The following is a 6,484-nucleotide window of genomic DNA, read 5'->3' as shown; positions in this document are numbered from 1 at the left end:
TAAATCCTAACTTTTATGATTTTAATTAATTTAATTATTTTGGACTTACAATTGTTTTCATCACATGATAGTGAGGCTAACATTCCCCCCCTTAATCATAGGTCAAAAATAAGAACCAGGAACCATCTTCCAAATTCTCATGCTAAAACGGTTGATCCTCAAAAAATATTGCGTGAAAAACTGGCAAAGCTAGATGCTGAAAAAACTCCAATCTAAAGAGAACATGAATCAGCTACAAGTCTGATTCATATTTCAAAGTTGCTTGACAACTCCATCAGGTGCCAAGATGCAAAAGGATCAATTTGTCCTTCAATCAGCATCCTTTGTCCACAAAAAAAATGTTGAGAATGCCCACTGGCTACATTGATGTTGACTGCCCACTGGATGCTTTGATGTTGATGAACGCCCACTGGCTGTTGATGATGATCGCCCACTGGATGAGTTGTTGACGTTGATTATGTTGAAAATGCTCACATCTATTGTCGAAAACTGCTCACTGTTTTTGTCGAAAACTGCCCATTGTTGCTTTTGTTGTTGACTGCCCACTAGATAATTTGTTGATGCTCACTGGCTGATTTGATGAAGATTGCCCACTGGCTTCTTTTGCTAATGTTGTAGATAATTTCAGTTTGAAAAACACTACCTTCAATTCCATTATCATTTCCCCCCTTTGTGAGCTGAAAGGAGAGACAATCATCTACACTTGATTTTTGAATTCCCCCCCTTTAGGTGTAGGAGAGTTTCATTGTTATACTCCTGCTTTCAGGTACATGAGAGTACCATCTTCATTTCACTGTTGGTTGTAATTGTTGTCTTCATGTGAGACTGAATCCTTCAGTAACACATAGACAATTGTTTGAATATAGATGACCACTTCCAAGGATCAATCCATGCATAATTGATCTTTACTCTGGATGGTTGATTTCGCTTGTAACATCTTTCGGGTGAATGATTTTTCTTTCCACAATAGTGATAAGGATGGAGGTCAAAGAATTTAGTCTCCATGTGGCCATTTCACTTACAATGGTTACACTTAACCATATTCTGATCATTGACTGGAAAACTGACACTTACAAAATGAGTTGGTTTTGAGAAATCTGAAACAAACAATTGTTTTCTTTGTTGTATCATAGGCCATGTCAATCTTTGTTGAAGGAGATTTATTCCGAAAGTCTGATCACTTTCTTGGAAAGACTATCCTGATGTTGTTCTTCATACTTGTTGCTGTTGTTAACATTTTTTCCTTGATTTATTAAATATTTTTTATCATATTGGGCATCAATCATTAACAGTTCATTGATTTTACATGCTGCATCAAAGTGATCAGTTTGATCTTTGATACTACTCATTGCATCATTAAGTAGTACAACTGGTTGGATAATATCACTTGTGTCACAACTAACATCAACTTGGTGGATTAGATCATTTGTGATACAACTTGTATCAATCTTGTGAATTAGATTATATGTATCACAACTTTCATCAACGTCAATGTCACAACTTGCATCTAACTTCTTTGTGAATTGTGCATCTAGTAAATCTTTCTTTTCACTTAACTTAATTTGGAGTGCATTGACGAGTTTTTATTTTAGTTATAGCTCAATTTGAAAATATTTTGTTGCTTCTAATGTGTTGTTCTTCTTTTGGTAGGTAAGCACCCATGGGGGATTTGAACCACTGACCTATCACAAGGAGTGCCTTAATAGTGCACCCATTCACCGTCAATCCAAAGCCCCGTGGGCAACTTCTAATGTGTTGTTCATTTGATAGATTAAGTTTTGATTTTTCTTTAACTTCCATTCCAGTAATTCAATTGTACTCTGTAACTCTTGATTTCACTCTTTCAACTCTTTAATTTCCATCTCTACACTTTGAAGATGTTTTCCTCCTTTACCCATGTTGATCTTTGTCATGCTCGCTTGAATTTTGTCACGCTCTCTTGCTTTTGTATTTTCTTGATTCCCTCGCTTTATGTTTGTTTTGATTGTTTCTTGAATTGCACGTTCGCTTGCTTTAGAGTTGAACTCGCTCACCTGATGCTTGGTTGATTGTTGCATGCTCGCTTGATGTAGATATGAACAGGCTTCATTGTTGTTTGAATATCACATTTTCTTGCTTTAGAGTTGAACTCGCTCACTTGATGCTTGCTTCAATCAGTTTGAGGCTCACTTTATGTTGTGAACTTTTCACTTGCTTGAACACACTCACTTGATTGATCAAAAGAAGGGTGTCAAATACTATCGAAAATGCACCCAAGAGAAGGCATACAATGGTTTGAACAACATGTTCAAATGAATTTGATGACTTAGTTGAAAACAATGAACTCACTGGACTTAATTGACTCTTTAACAATCTTTGGTGCCAGTTTCAACTGAGAATGCACCCTTACAATTCAATTCAATTCAATTGCAAGTTAACTTACAAAAAAATAAGATTATTTGCAAGTTACAATTTTGTTTTGAGTTGACTCTCACAAAAAGTTACAAGTACATTGTCCAAAAGTTGATGTTGAATTAATGTAGATGGCAACTTCATTAAGTTTATTGCCTTGAGTGAATAATGTTGAATTGCATGTTGATGTAGACTCATTTTTTGAATGTTGATGTTGACAACTTGATATCTTTGATTATGTGTTGAAGCTTCTTGATTTTTGTACTTTTCTTATGTATGCTTGATTGCATGAGCTTGAATAGAATTTATTATTTGCATGCAATTATTTAATTTGTTGTGTACTCCATGTGTACCACTTTACAAAGATAGTTTCAAAACTAGACACAAAAAATAAGAAACATCAAGAATCCAGAAAAGCATGTGTCATTACAAATGTACTCATCGTGTACCTAAGATCCCCTTATTCAATTTTGGGCAGATCTAGGACACATCAACACCACAAAAAATATGTCTTTATTAAATATTGAAGTACACCAACCTTCACCTTCACAACATCATGATTGAAATTTCTTAAGCAATGAGAATACCAAACTCACAAATTCTTGATGCAACTTGTGTCTTCAAAAAAATATTCAAAGTACAACAATAAGCTTTCCTTTTAAAAAATATTCAATTATCACTCCAACTTTACAAAAAAAATAACACCTTATCTCTCCAAAATAAAAATAAAAAATAATTTTCACTTTCATAAATTTCAACTCTGTTACCTAAACTTAAGACTCATCTCATACAAAATAATACACCTTATTACACCTCCAAATTACAAATATTTAGTGACAATCCTTTTTTTAAAGTTCCATTAAAATAAAGTCACTTTAAAAGGTGAAATAACCTTTATGATATCCCTTTTAAAAAATGATATGAACATTTCAAGCTTTATCCACCTATTAAAAAAATATGAAGCCCCTTTTAAATAAGAGAATTAAAAAGTGAATTCAAGTTTATGGAGTCACTTGAAAAAGTGAACGAATCTCCCTTTCTTTGAAAGGTCAAAGCACACTTTAAACAATTCATAAAACGCACCTTTAAAAATATTCTTTGGAGAAGTGGCTCAACGCGGGTCTTTTTTAAATGTGGTTACTTCTTCCACGCTGGTTCAACGATAAATTCATGTGGCATAAGTTCAGGCATTAGCAAAAATTCAGCATGGTGTTATCTTTCATGCAGGTCCTGTCCACACATAGTCAACACTTTCACATTGGCTTTCTTCGCTGCTGGCTACTTCACTGATTTTGCACACTATTGGCTTTTCGTTCAACGCAAAACTCCTCTATTGTGGATTTCATTCACACTGTCTTTTTACCCACAACCGGATTTGATCTCTTTGCACTATGCTTGACTCAACTCCATGCAACAAATCACTCCACACACATTGATTTCATGCTCCACACATTCATAGACTGCTCCACACAGATTACAGGCTCCACCGACCTCTGTTCTCAAGTGTTGGTAACTCCACTGATTCACATATAAGACAACGCATATATTATAAATAACCACGGGGGAGGAATACCTTTTTGTGTGCAAAACAATTATCAGTGTGGGCGAATCCCAACTCTACATATATACAACATGGGCCAATCTCAAACAATGTATAAATATATGTGTGTGCATCCAGTTTCACCTTAGTACTAGCACTTTCGAATGAGAGTTGAAAACCTCGAAGGAAGGTACGTCTAGGGACGGAATTTTTTTAACACATATAGTTTATGTCTCCTCAATCCCTCTATGTAATAGACTCATCCCAGTTTACATAAAAATTAAGTTTCGACCCATTTTCGTAATGTTCTTGGTCCTTCTGTCTGCATGCTTTTATCTAAGGATTATACAGTCTTAATACACACAGAGCGTCATTGGAATTTCATTATAATCAGACTCAACCATAGAGAAAGGACGCACAATTAACAAAGAAATAGAAATAGGTTTACGCAGAGATCACAAGGAATTGCTGCAATCAACTCTACAAGTTTTTTTGACTCATGAAATTTGTCTTTTAAATAGTCCCGAGACCGATGTGCATCTGAAGGAGGCATAGAACATACTCTATCACCTCATTGTGCTTCTGGAATTGATAGTTGGTTGTATGCACAGAATAATCTCCAAAGTCCTGAGCTCAGCTCCACCTCCAACCAGGGCACCGACATCTCCAACAGCGAATCGCAGTTGTGTGCACAACAGATTCTTTTGCACCACAAACTCCTTTGGATTGAATGATATACCTGTGTGCTCCTCCCAACAACAATAAAAAACACAGTAGACTTAGTCTAATGATGTACACCATGGAGGCGTCGCAGTATTTTAACCTAAAGGCATGTACGAGGATTTTATAATTTCCATCATGCATGCTTATAGTCGTTCAAGGGGTTTATTCCACTAGTGTTGTGTGCACATCCTACTTCTCTTTCAAGAATTAAAAAATGAGCGTCATACATCAAGTGGAAGGAAATGTGTTCGATCCACAGGATTCGACAAAAAAAAAATATGGTAATAGGTATTACCAAATTGGAGGACAAATCATGCCCACCTTTCTTCATTTCTCCAACAAGACATGAAAACTTCTTTCTAGTAATCACAGTTCCTTCCTAGCGCTCAGCGACATGACAATGTTTCTACGAATATACCGATCTGTAGGTCTCCCGCATCCAATCAAAAGAAAGAGATATCAAGGTATGTGCTCTCCAACAACACCAGCTACTCTTCAAACCAATGGATCTGATACCACATGTGTATATTAAATAAACACACATAAATATACCAGAGACAAAATATTAGCGGAAAATGCCTCAACCTCAATGTATTTCTCTCATAATGTTATTGTACAAAATCATGATAATAATACAAATATAAATACATGAGGAAATTTGACTCAAGATAATGTGTCTATCTTGGACATTTTGGTTGAGAAAATATCTCAATCATACACTAATCTATGAGCCTATCTAGTTGGAGAGAATTTCTCAACCAACTAAGCCCAAACTCACTCCTAACTATGAGGAACAAACCCAATCTAGAAAGATAGGAATAAATCCTAACTTTCATGAATTTAATTAATTTAACTATTTTGGACTTAAAATTATTCTCATCACATGAGAGTGAGGCTAACAACAAATAAAGTCAATCTCTGAAAAAAGAAAAAAATGGAGCCTAATTTGAAAATAGAGGAAGGAAGTTTTTCCTACAAAGGTATCCCAATTGTAGATCTTATATTATTTACATTAAAAGGGTGTATCCAAAGGAAAGAGATTAGTATCATTATTAATCCAAACATCGAGGATAATTACATCAGTATTAATTTGGAAAATTAACTATTAGTTCTAGAGCCAAATATAGGTGAACAAAAAGGTATTTTTAGCGAAAAATAATATGAAATTAATAATTTACAAGTGATAATTGATCATTATGAGTAAATATCTCAATTTCGTGTCGTAACTATGCTTGACAAAGAGGTTGACATAATTTTCGATCGACCTTGGTTCAAGGAATTAGGTACATTCATTTTAAACACAAGAAAAAAAATTCTTGATATTCCCTTACAAGAAGAAGATGGTCATGTTCCAAGACATGAAAATCAAACCATAAGTAATAGTTCCTTCATCAAAATATCTTAAGTATATTGCGAAATTAATGTTTCAAGAGAATCCAGAAACAGTATCAAAGAAGCGGAAAAATCTTGAAGAAGTCATGTCTAACAAAAATAAGGGAAATTCATGTTTGAAGGAGCATAATCAGAAACTACTTACACAAGTGAGAAAATGTAAATGTAAGAAACACAAGTTAGAACAAGAAAAGTAAATTTCTGAAAAGAAACTCAACAAAATTCTATCAGAAAAAGAAGAGGAAAGTTTATGCTTAAATAACCTTAACCAAATGTTATTAAAACAAATCAAGTGTTTAAAATATGAGAAGTTTGAAGACCAAAATAAAGTTGATTTAGAAAATGAGGAACTCTTATATCTCAGAAACCATAATCAAAGTCTACTCACTCAGATTAAGAAACTTAAGGATGATAAGAAATCATTGAAAAACAAATTAG

This window comes from Pinus tabuliformis, chromosome 8, assembly GCF_031772625.1.
Source record: "Pinus tabuliformis cultivar Carrire ecotype Pingquan chromosome 8, CPIR1, whole genome shotgun sequence".
NCBI lineage: Eukaryota > Viridiplantae > Streptophyta > Pinopsida > Pinales > Pinaceae > Pinus > Pinus tabuliformis.
The sequence above is the reverse complement of the archived record's forward strand: the minus strand, read 5'-3'. Positions refer to the sequence as shown.